Source organism: Bombina bombina, chromosome 9, assembly GCF_027579735.1.
Source record: "Bombina bombina isolate aBomBom1 chromosome 9, aBomBom1.pri, whole genome shotgun sequence".
NCBI classification, from domain to species: domain Eukaryota; kingdom Metazoa; phylum Chordata; class Amphibia; order Anura; family Bombinatoridae; genus Bombina; species Bombina bombina.
This window is the reverse complement of record NC_069507.1, coordinates 140,604,574-140,617,336: the sequence shown is the minus strand read 5'-3', so window position 1 is coordinate 140,617,336 and position 12,763 is coordinate 140,604,574.

The following is a 12,763-nucleotide window of genomic DNA, read 5'->3' as shown; positions in this document are numbered from 1 at the left end:
TATTTCCTCTTGTTGTGCTTGGCGGGGTACCCGTGCACGGCGGGGTGCCCGTGCACGGCGGGGTGCGGGTCCTTGAGGGGCCTCTGGTTCCGCGGCCTCCTCCTCTGCTTCCGGGGCCTCTTCATCTGATTCCGTGCCCTCTTCGTCACGGGGGGCCTCTTCCCTCCGAAGTGGAAATTCCTCCCCACCACTCTCATCCCGGGGAGATGGAGGAGGCTGTATTTGTTGTGCTGCCTCCTCCCCAGACTCTGTATATTTGAACAAATAAAAAATGTATATATTAGCATATTTCCAAATCAAGCTTTAAATGACTTAGCTTACGATACAATTACAAATGCAGAATCATTAATCCACTTTGAAATCTAACAATCAATACGATTTCCGCATTTTCTAAACCGTGTTTGTGATATCTCTGTTAAATCTGAATGTTTTAGCGTTTGTTTTCAGTCTGTTTAAATGCACAACTAACATATAGCCTAGATACTGATGTAACCGCAAAGTAATTGTGAATGCGTGTAAATAACGTTATAGCATTAATCTGATCCTTAAAGGGACATGAAACCCAATGTTTTATCTTTCATGATTTAGAAGCATACATTTATAATCAACTTTCTAATGTACTTTTCTTATCTAATTAGCTTCTTTCTCTGGATATTCTTTGCTGAAAAGCATATCTAAATATGCTTAGAAAATGCTGATTGTTAGCTGAATATAGCTGCCTCCTGTGATTGGTTCACCGTGTGCATGGCTATTTCTTCATTAAAATATATCTCAAGAATGATTCAAATTAGGTAATATAAGTACATTTGAATGTTTTGTCAAATTGTATTCGCTACCTTTATCATGAAAGTAAAGGTTTGCGTATCGTGTCCCTTGAAATACATTCGTATGTGAATTTATTCTTAAATGAGCTTACCGTCAGATGAGAATGGCAGGTTCCCGGTATCAATTCCTCCGATACTGACTACATCCACCTCGGAGATGCTGGGCCACAACATTTCCTCCCATCGGCAGTACTCGATTTCCAGGGCAGGGCCGCCACCGGTTCCTGCGGCATGTCGGGCTTCCAGGCTTAACTTTTTCTTGAGATCCATCTTACAGTCCCGGTAGCAATGTTTTATAGAGTCCATATCTCTGTTCCGGCCACCCACTGCATTGACTGCATTCCTTATCTCATGCCAGAGCTTCCTCTTCTCAGTCGGGGTGGTCTTCTGGTGCTGCAGCCTCCTATACCTGGCCATATAGGCCTCTACGAGGGCCTCCTTCTCCTCCATCGAAAACCTCGCCTCCCTAGTCGCCTTGGCCTTCCCCTGTGACGATGCCCTCTGTTTCCCGGACTGTGAAGCCCTACTCTGTCCGCCACTGGGCCCAGCCACTTGTTCATCTTGAACCAAGTGGCTGGGTCCACCCACCGCTTCCACCCCCGCTTCCTGCCCCCCTTCCTGCCCCCCTTCCTGCCCTGTTCCTCTCCCCCTCCCTCTCCTCCCCCCTCTACCTCTCCCCTGCCTGCCCTCCATCTGTTCCCTAAACTAAACCCCAAATAATCAAACAAAAAGTGAGTGTGATGAAATGAAAGGGGGTCAAAATAAAGAACTAAAAAGACAAAATAAGTGCTGAAAGTGTGAGAGGGATCTAAAAAAACAAAGAGGGTAAGGAGTATTTAAATAAACAAAAAGAAGAAGAAGACTAAAAGGAGGATATGTAAACTAAATGTAACTAGGGGATGGGTATGGGATGGGGATGGGGTATGGGATAAGAGTAAATGGGATGAAAGGGAATGGGACTACAGGGAATGGGGTATGGAGTGTAGTATGAGGGGGTATGGGGTATGGAGTGTATGTAGTGTTATTGATAAGTGTATGTATGTATTGAATGTGTTTGCGTGTAAATGTGTTAAGTGTACAGAAAAATCACTCGCTCGCTAACTCACACTACTACTAATTCTCACTTACTCACACTACTACTAATTCTCACTAACTCACACTACTACTAATTCTCACTAACTCACACTACTACTAATTCTCACTAACTCCCACTTCCACTAACTCTCAATAACTCACACTAGCACTAACTCACGCTCCCACTAACTGACTCTCTCACACTACCACTAACTCTCACTAACAACTCCCACTACCACTAACTCACTCACGCTCCCACTAACTGACTCTCTCCCACTCCCACTAACTCCCACTCCCACTAACTCACTCATGATAACACTAACAACTGACTCTCTCACACTAACACTAACTCACTCACAATAATGCACAAACTCTCTAATCTTAAACCTCCAATCTCCAAAGACCCACCAGCAACACAGTCAAAGAAGCCATGCTTGTGTGGTGCTTATATACCCTGTGTAAATGTTTAATGATGTACCAATTTTGTTGTAAATTGTGTTCAGGTGTGCTTTATTAGCAATTAATATTAGTGCAATGTGTATTAGTTGTGTGAATTTGCGCATGCTCATTTGGAGTTAGTATTTGTGGAATGTGTAGAATGCGATGATGTCATAGTGCTCATTTTCTATAACATTGTCCAATAGTATTCTGTTTAAATGTGAATTTGCGATGGTGTGTTATTAGTGAAGTGTTGTATATGTATGTTTGTCCTAATATATAGTGATATTGAATGCGATTATTTTGCTAGTGTATGTATATATTTTTTTCCTTGTTGTTATTTAGCGTATTTCCGCATCTTAAAGTATATGCGTATTCCCTGTATTAAATTTTAATAAAAATCCCCCCGCTTGTGAATGTGTAATGCTTCTGTGCTTTGTTGAGTGATTGTTGTTGTGACATTTGCGGTGTGTTATTGTTGTGCATGATGTGGTATGCGTCATATGACCGAGCTGTGCGTATTTCTCGCGAGATCGAGTGTTAGGTGAAAAAAGCTATTTATTTTGCTTTTCCATTGATCTCTATGGGAGACTGTCTAACGCGGGCAGGATTCCGCGTGTGAAATACACGCGTTAGGAGCATCGTTAGATGGTCTTTTTTGAACTCTAAATACCGGAGTCAAACAATGCCGTGCGTTATACATAAACCACGCATAGCATTAGCAGCCCATCTACCGCCAAACTCCAAATCTAGCCGACTGTGAGTGGAACAGTCCAATCGTGCTTGTTCCAAAGCCGGATGGTTCATTAAGGTTCTGTAATGACTTTCGTAAGCTTAATTGTGTTTCCAAATTTGACACCTACCCAATGCCTAGAGTAGATGAGTTAATAGAAAGGCTAGGAAAAGCAGGTTATCTCACTACAATTGATTTAACAAAAGGGTATTGGCAGGTGCCTCTCACTAGTCAAGCAAAGGAAAAGACAGCTTTTTCAACCCCAGAGGGCTTATTTCAGTATACAGTGTTGCCATTTGGTTTACATGGGGCCCCGGCAACATTCCAGAGGATGATGGATAGAATTCTGAAACCCCATGTTCGTTATGCGGCAGCATATTTGGATGATGTTATAATTTATAGTACAGATTGGGAATCCCATCTTCCAAAAGTTCAAGCAGTACTTGATGCAATACGGTCCGCTGGGTTAACTGCCAATCCTGCAAAATGTACTGTTGGTTTACAGGAAGCTAAGTACTTGGGTTATACTATTGGTAGAGGATTAGTTAAACCTCAGACAACAAAAGTAGAGGCCATACAGAACTGGCCACAGCCTCTAACTAAAAAACAAGTAAGAGCATTTATTGGGATAACTAGTTATTATAGAAGGTTTATCCCGAATTTTGCTACAATTGCGGCACCCTTGACAGATCTCACAAAAGCAAGGGCCCCAATTATGATAAAATGGTCCCCAGAAGCAGAACAAGCTTTTAAGCATTGGAAAGATGCCCTTTGTGCCCATCCAGTTTTGGTAACCCCCAATTTCGCTAAAGATTTTATTGTACAGACAGATGCCTCTGATGTTGGTTTAGGAGAAGTTCTCTCGCAGGAGTGTCAGGGAGAAGAGCATCCTGTCCTTTTCCTAAGCAGAAAACTTATTTCACAGGAAAAGAACTATTCTATAGTGGAGAAAGAATGCCTTGCCATTAAGTGGGCTTTAGAGACCCTTAGGTACTATCTGTTGGGAAGAAAATTTAAATTAATAACAGATCCTGCTCCTCTCACATGGATGAGTCAGAATAAGGAAACAAATTCAAGGGTTACTAGGTGGTTTCTTAGCTTGCAACCCTTCAATTTTACTGTTGAGCACAGGGCCGGTCTTTTGCAGGGCAATGCTGATGGTTTGTCTCGGGTACATTCATTGATGTCCATGGTCGCTCAACCCACTGGGTGTGAGCTGGGGGGGAGGATATGTGACAGAAAGCAAGGCCTGGTTATAAATGGAAGATATTTAAGACCAAGCATTGCACATGCTATTTCTCCTTTCAGTTAAAACCCCAGGGAGAAAGAGTGTGTATTTGATTATCCCAGACAGCTGTGAAGCTGTCCAGCAGTTAATCACAGGTGTGGCTAATTAGAAGTTGTGAGGGTTTAAATAGCAGCCTCGCTTAGGCCTTGAGAGAGAGATATACAGCTACAGAAGCTGGTGTGTGTGTTTGTTACACTGTGTAAAAGACTTTTGTTCCTGTGAACTGTAAAAGGACATTATTTTTACAAAGCACTTGTGGAATGCTGTGAAGTGCTGGGACACATTTAAAAGTACTTAACTTTGCTGCAGAGGAAGGATTTCCCTCTTTTGAAAAATGAACTGCCTGTTTGTTATTGCTGTGAAAAATAAAGCCTTTTAAACTACAGTGGATTGTCCTGTGCTGCATTTGTGCCCTAGAAGACCGTGGTTAAAAGTGTTCCTGTCACAGGGCACATATGTAGTTTATGGGTGTTAGTGTACTTTAGAGCACAGTAGTTAAGAGCTTTATGAACCGGCGTTAGCCCAGAAAGCTCTTAACTCCTGGCTTTTCTCTGCGGCTGGAGTTTTGTCGTTAGATTTCTAACGCTCACTTCAGCCAAAACTCCAAATACCAGCGTTAGAAAGATCCCATTGAAAAGATAGGATACGCAATTGGCATAGGGGGATCTGCGGTATGGAAAAGTCGCGGCTGGAAAGTGAGCGTTAGACCCTTTCCTGACTGACTCTAAATACCAGCGGGTGGCCAAAACCAGCGTTAGGACCCCCTAACGCTGGTTTTGACGGCTAACGCAGAACTCTAAATCTAGGCGTTAGTGTTTAATGTCCCTTTAATTAAACATATATTTTATAACATTTACAATTCTTTTTAAATTTTAGATTCAACCCTTACAATTAAAAAACAATATCAGTATTCAAAACCCACCAGCAAGAACAACACCAACCTAAATGAAATGTCAAATGAATCTGATAATGTGAATATGAATAATGTTCTATATTATTCAAACAGCATGTATCAAAGGATTAATATTTCTGCATCTAGACAATAACATAATGATTTTGAAGAATTACAAACACAATGCAATGTTAATGTCATTGAACCATTCTCTGATACCCATGAAATCAGTAATAATGAACAAACAACAATAATAATTTATTATGATAATTTATCAACATCTGATAATAAGGTAAAATCAAATATTAAAGTAAAATAGCAGACACATTTCTATGAAGATGTTTATTATTTTTGTATGAAACAATTACAAGTGACTTACTAAAGAAAAGACTTACTAGAGAAAAGAGATTTTATGATTAATTTAATTCAAATGTTCAGAAACAAATTATTATTTAAAAAGTATATTTAAATCATTCACCTAGATTACGAGTTTTGCGCTAAACAGGGTGCAAAACTAACACCAAAAATGTTGCGGCTTTTCACTCTCCATAGTGCTTCCATTACGAGTTACTGAAAAGCTTCCTTGTGCGTGCGATATGGTGGCGTTAAGCTCCATACCGCACAAAATCCAAGGGCTGCTTTGACGTGCTCATTCACGCTTTCCCCCATAGACATCAATGGGGAGAGAGTGTTAGAAAAAAAACTAACGCCTGAAGTGCGGAAGGAAAAATCTCTGTAACGAAACCCCATTGATGTCTATGGAGAAAAAAAAGTTACGTGTAAACCTAACACCCTAACATAAACCCCAAGTCTAATGCCGTCCTGACATCCCCGAACCTAAATAAAGCTATTAACCCCTAATCCGCCACTCCCCAACATCGCCGCCATTATAATAAAGTTATTAACCCCTAAACCTCTGGCCACCCACATTGTCGCCACTAAATAAACCTATTGACCCCTAAACCTCCGGCCTCCCACATCGCTGCCACTTAATAAACCTATTAACCCCTAAACCGCCGCCCCCCACATCGCAAAAAACACTAAATTAAAATATTAACCCCTAAACCTAACACCCCTTAAATTTAAATTTAAATTACAATATAACTATATTTAAATAAATAAAAACTTACCTGTGAAATAAAAATAAACCTAACATTAAACTATAAATTAACCTAACTATTCTAATAAAATAAAAAATACTACCAATTAAAAAATCTAAATTACAAATTAAAAAAAACTAACACTACGATAAAAATAAAAAAATCTAAAATTACTAAAAATAATAAACACTAAATTATGAAAAATAAAAAACACTCAGCTTACAAAAAAGAATAAATGAAATGATCAAAAATAAAAACAATTACACCTAATCTATTAGCCCTATAAAAATAAAAAAGCCCCACAAAATACAAACACCCCCTAGCCTACAATTAACTACCAATAGCCCTTAAAAGGGCTTTTTGTAGGGCATTGCCCTAAGTTAAACACTATTTTACCTGTAAAAAAAATAATAAAGTCCCTCCAATAGTAAAACCCACCACCCAACCAACCCCCCAAAATAAAAAACCTAACTCTAAAAAAAACCTAAGCTACCCATTGCCCCTAAAGGGGCATTTGTATGGGCATTGCCCCTAAAAGGGCATTCAGCACTTTTTCACCGCCCTTAAAAGGGCATTCAGTTTTTTGTAGAGTTAGGTTTTTTATTTTGGGGGGTTGGTTGGGTGGTGGGTTTTACTGTTGGGGGGACTTTGTATTTTTTTTTACAGGTAAAAGAGCTGTTTAACTTAGGGCAATGCCCTACAAAAGACCCTTTTAAGGGATATTTGTAGTTTATTGTAGGCTAGGGGGTGTTTTTATTTTGGGGGGGCTTTTTATTTTTATAGGGCTATTAGATTAGGTGTAATTGTTTTTATTTTTGATCATTTCTTTTATTATTTTTTGTAAGCTTAGTGTTTTTTATTTTTCGTAATTTAGTGTTTATTATTTTTTGTGATTTTATATTTTTTATTTTTTTTTCGTAGTGTTAGGTTTTTTTAAATTTGTAATTTAGATTTTTTAATTGGTAGTATTTTTTTATTTTATTAGAATAGTTATGTTAGGTTAATTTATAGTTTAATGTTAGGTTTATTTTTATTTCACAGGTAAGTTTTTATTTATTTAAATATAGGTATATTGTAATTTATAGTTAGGGGGTGTTAGGTTTAGGGGTTAATAGTTTAATTTAGTGTTTTGCGATGTGGGGGGGCCGGAGATTTAGGGGTTAATAGGTTTATTTAGTGGCGGCGATGAGGGAGGCCGGAGGTTTAGGGGTTAATAGGTTTATTTAGTGGCGGCGATATGGGAGGCCGGAGGTTTAGGGTTTAATAGGTTTATTTAGTGGCGGCGATGTGGGAGGCCGGAGGTTTAGGGGTTAATAACTTTATTATAGTGGGGGCTATGTCGGGAAGCAGCAGATTAGGGGTTAATATATTTAAATAGTGTTGGTGATGTGGGTGGGTGGCAGATTAGGGGTTATTAGGTTTATTTAATAGTCGCAGTGTGGGTGGGCAGCAGATTAGAGGTTAATACGTTTTAAATAGTGTTTGCGATGCAGGAGGGCGGTGGTTTAGGAGTTAATAGGTAGTTTATTGGTGTTAGTGTACTTTGTAACAGTTTAGTTATGAGTTTTGTGAAACATTTTTGTTTTGCAAAATCCATAACTACTGCTCTCAGGTGGCAGTATGGATCGTGTTGGTATAGGCTGTAACACAAGCATTTTAGCTGGACAGCACAACCTGTAATACCGGCGCTATGGAAATCACACACAAAAACATCATTTAATCAAGACAATGGGGCCCATTTATCAAGCTCCGAACGGAGCTTGTGGGCCCGTGTTTCTGGCGAGTCTTCAGACTCGCCAGAAACAGCAGTTATGAAGCAGCGGTCTAACCTGAGCAGGCGGACAGGAATCACCGGAAATCAACCCGATCGAGTACGATCTGGTTGATTGACACCTCCCTGCTGGCAGCCCATTGGCCGCGAGTCTGCAGGGGGTGGCGTTGCACCAGCAGCTCTTGTGAGCGGCTGGTGCAATGCTGAATACAGAGAGCATATTGCTGTCCACATTCAGCGATGTCTTGCGGACCTGATCCGTACTGTCGGATCAGGTCCGCAAAACATTTGATAAATAGGCCCCATAGCTGATACATTGATAAAAAAAAGTCTGAGGAATATATTACAATATATGAATTTAAAATCAAACATCAATTAAATCTTTTATTTTCATAACATTGTTAAAACTAATATATATATATTGTAAGTTCCCACGGGAACAGGGCCCTCAATTCCCCTTGTATTTGTTTGTTAAACGTTGGTGTCTTTTATATTGTTTTGTAATGTACATTTATCTTTGTACCCATGGACAGCGCTGTGGAATCTGTTGATGCTTTATAAATAAAGAATAATAATAATATATTTGCGACAGTTCTCAACAATGCGAAAGTAGGCTTTCTATAGGCATTACTCATATTAGAATGACCAAATTATATATACATTTCAATATACCTTATATATTGATCAAAAAACATTTGCTATAATAAACATGTTTTTCACACAAAAAAACATTTGCCAGTGGTGAGAATGTAGAGGAAAGTTCCAGACAATATAGCATTTCAATGGTACAGGTTGCTGTTGACATGAGCATACAAATAGTTACAGACTGTAATTACTTTTCCGTCTTTTTAATTTTTTATAAAGTTGAACTTAATTTAACAATTAAACAATAACCATAACTATGTTCACTATCTTTAAATCTTATCTTTACCATTTTTCCGACCTGAGTGTCTTTACCCTTTTTATGGTGGGTAATACATAAGTCCTAATACAACTCTATATTCCATAATTGTAAGTTTGGCTGCAATTAAATTTTCCAATACAGATTTGGTAACTTCTTTATAAATATTGAGACAGGAGGGAGTAATCAGTCCTGGAGGAGCTCAGGGGTCTGAGTAGAGAGGGTCAGGTAAGAGGAAACAAGGAATGCGGAAAGAAAAAACAAAGGGGTGAGATCAGGAAGATGGGAGGGAGAAGGTAGAGAGGGAAGGAGGGGTGTAGGAGGAAGGAGACCGGGAACCACTGCATCTGTATCGGGGCAAGGTTTATTTAGAGATTAATGCTACGTGGAATGTATGAAGTCTTCCCAGATGAATTCATTCTCTGGAAAGGAGGTGTTTAGATTGTACTTTATATGGCGATATTCTTCTAGGTCTAGAAGTTCATCCACTCTGTCTCTCCACATTAAAGTGGCGGGGGTTAAGGTTGTTTTCCAGTGCCTTGCTATCAGTGATTTTGCCGCGTTGAGACCTATTTGGGTGAGACAAAGTCTCAGTTTACATTGGAGGCTGGGGAGATCATTTAGCAGTGCAATTCTTGGTGTTAGTAAGATATCTTTTGTAAGAATATTACAGAAATGGACCTATTTTGCCTGCCATAGTGGGGTTATCTTGGGGCATTGCCACCAAATGTGCAGTAGTGAGCCCTGTTCACCACAACCTCTCCAACAAAGTCATGAAGCTCCTGGGTAGATGGAACCTAAGCGCGTGGGGGTCAAGTAACATTGCATGAGCACTTTATAATTTAGCTTGAGTATTTGCGGAGACATGGAGGATGTACGTGTGTTACGAAAAATTCTGTTCCAGTCTGATTTACTTAGGTCTATGTTTAAGTCTCGTTTCCATCTAATGGTGTATTCTGGTAGTGTTGCTGTGTCTGTTGCTCGGAGGTGTTTGTGGGCCAATGATAGTTGATGTTGAACCGCTACATTGTTTAAGCACAATGTCTCAAAGGGGGTTGGGGTTCGCAGAAGGTCTACTTTGTGTGAAGTTGTAAAAATGTAGTGTGTCAGTTGGGCATGTTTTAGCCAATTCCCGAGTTTCCCCCCACTCAATTCATCAAGTTTGTCTCTGTCAATTAGTTTCCTATTTTCTACTAATCTGGCTAAGGGTAAAGTATGGTCCCATTCACTAAGTCTGCGAAATCTATTATCGAGCCCACCTACTAATTCAGTATTTAAGGGTATTGGAAAAAGAGGGGAGTAAGGGGAAATTATGCTTTTCTTTAAGGCCATATGGTCCCATGTATGAAAGAATTGTTTGTGCATAACTAGATCTGAGCATTGTGGAGGTCTTAAGTCTTTGGGAACCCAACACAGTGCTCCCACGTTTGGTATCTGTAGTAAGTGTGAATCCATCTATACCCATCCTTTTGTGTCTGTTGAACTTTGCCAGTCTAGCAGAGTGATGACAACATGGTAGTCTTTTATATTGGGTACCCCTAGCCCACCTTCTCTGTAGATCTGTCAAGTGTAGTCTTGTTAATACGTGGTTTGTGTTTACCCCAGATGAAGGTGTTAATAGTAGTTTGTAATTGATGAATGTACCAGTTTGGTACGAGATTGGGATAGCTTTCAATATGTAAAGAATTTTTGGTAAAGTCGTCATTTTGATAGACTGCATCCTACCCCACCAAGACAAAGGTGTGACTGCCCAGGTTGCTAAGTATTTTTGTGTATTGTGTAGTAAGAGTTTATATAATTTTTTTCTAAAAGGATGGAGGGATTGGAGGAGAGGGCAATTCCTAGATATTTGACTGAGTCTTTTTGGAGCATGAGAGGGCTAATTTCATCAAGTTTATCAAAATCATTAGGGACCATAGATATGTTTAGGATCTCTGATTTCTGATGGTTAATTGAAAAGTTAGAGAAGTTGCCAAATGTTTAAGGTAATTTAGTATCTCCTGGTGTGATTAATCTGGGCATGTGATAGAAAAGAGAATATCATTGGCGTAAAGGGCTATCTTAAATTCGTGAGGGCCAATTGGGATTCCTTTGATGTTCTGATTCAACCTAATATACAAGCAAGGACCTCCATGGACAATATAAATAGTGTCGGGACCATGGGCAACCCTGACAAGTGCCATTGGGGATTTGGAAGGGATTGAAGAGAATTCTGTCTACTTATATATAAGTAATATAGACCAAATATTCTACTGATCATTTTTTCTCTAAAGCCTAAAGATTCTAAGGTGATTTTGAGAAAATGCCAGTTTATGCGATCAAAGGCCTTCTCTGTGTCTTGTGATAAAAACTGATTTTATGTTGTGTAATTTGGCCTGAGAGGCTAACATTAAAGCTCTAATGGTGTTATCCCACCTCTCTGCGTGGCACAAACCCAACTTGATCTGTGTGTATCAGATCTTGGATGATAGTGTTTATACGTTTCAACAGAATTTTGTCTAATATTTTCAGGTCAGAATGTAATAGGGAGATGGGCTTATAGCTGCTTGGATCATCAGGCTGTTTATCAGGTTTTAATATAACTGGTATGTGTGCTTCTTACATCAATGGGGATAACTTGAAGTTTTCGTCTAGTGTGTGGAAAAGTTTGAGTAAGTGAGGGGCTAAAAGAGACTTATAGGTTTTGTAGTAAGAATTTGTTAACCCATCAGGTCCTGGGCTTTTCCCTGTGGTAGGTCATGAATAGCTTTCAAGATTTCTATTAGTGTGATTGGTTCCTCTAGTTTGTCTTTTTGGGTAGGAGTCAGTCTATTAAATTGTGCTTCAGTTATATAATCTATCATTTGTGCAATGTGGGTTGGGGAGGAGTCTTTTGGAAGGTTATAGAGTTGTTTATAGTAGTTACTCAATTGAACTGCTATTTTTTTGCTGTCGTGTTCTAGTTTCCTATCTTTTGTCTTCAAATTATAAATGTGTGTTTTGATCGTTTTTTCCCTGAGGGCTCTCTCCAGCATAGAACCTTCACAGTTTCCCTCATGGAAGAACATTTCTTTCAGGAAGATGGCTTTCCTCTGAGCTTCTTTTGTGAGAAGGGAGTTTAATTATTTTCTAGTTTTGGTTAGGGCTAATTGAATTTTAAAGTCTTTAGGGTTTTGTTTGTGTTGTAATTCAAGTGTATTAAGGCGAGATATTACGTTTCTTATAGCTTGGTTAAACGCTTTTTGTAATCTGGCTTTTTGTTTAATGAATTCCCCTCTAATTACTGTTTTGTGTGCATCCCATAAGGTAAGTGGTGTGATTTCTGGAAGGGTGCTGTGTTAAAAATATTCTTGTAGTGTTTGAGATATTTTTTGGTGTGTGGGTCTATGTCTTAGCAGTGTTTAGTTTAATCTCCACGTGTATGGAACTATGGGGAATTCCAACCATTCCAAAGTGATCATAGAGTTGTCTGACTGAACAAATGTCTGAGTATTTAGCTTGACCTAGGCTCAGTTGATCTATGAATATGTAGTCTATGCGGGTATATTGGGACCATGGGTTAGAATAAAAGGAATATTTACGCTGGGTGGGGTGTTGGATTCTACCACCCCCCGTGTGCTTAAGGAATTTGAAAATAATGTTTGGAGGCCTAGAGGAGGGATTAGGCTTTGTGGATGTAGAATCTAGCTTTGGGTCTAAAATAACATTGAAATCACCTCCTATAATCAGAGATCCTTTTTTATGCTCAGTTCTGTTGTTGGGG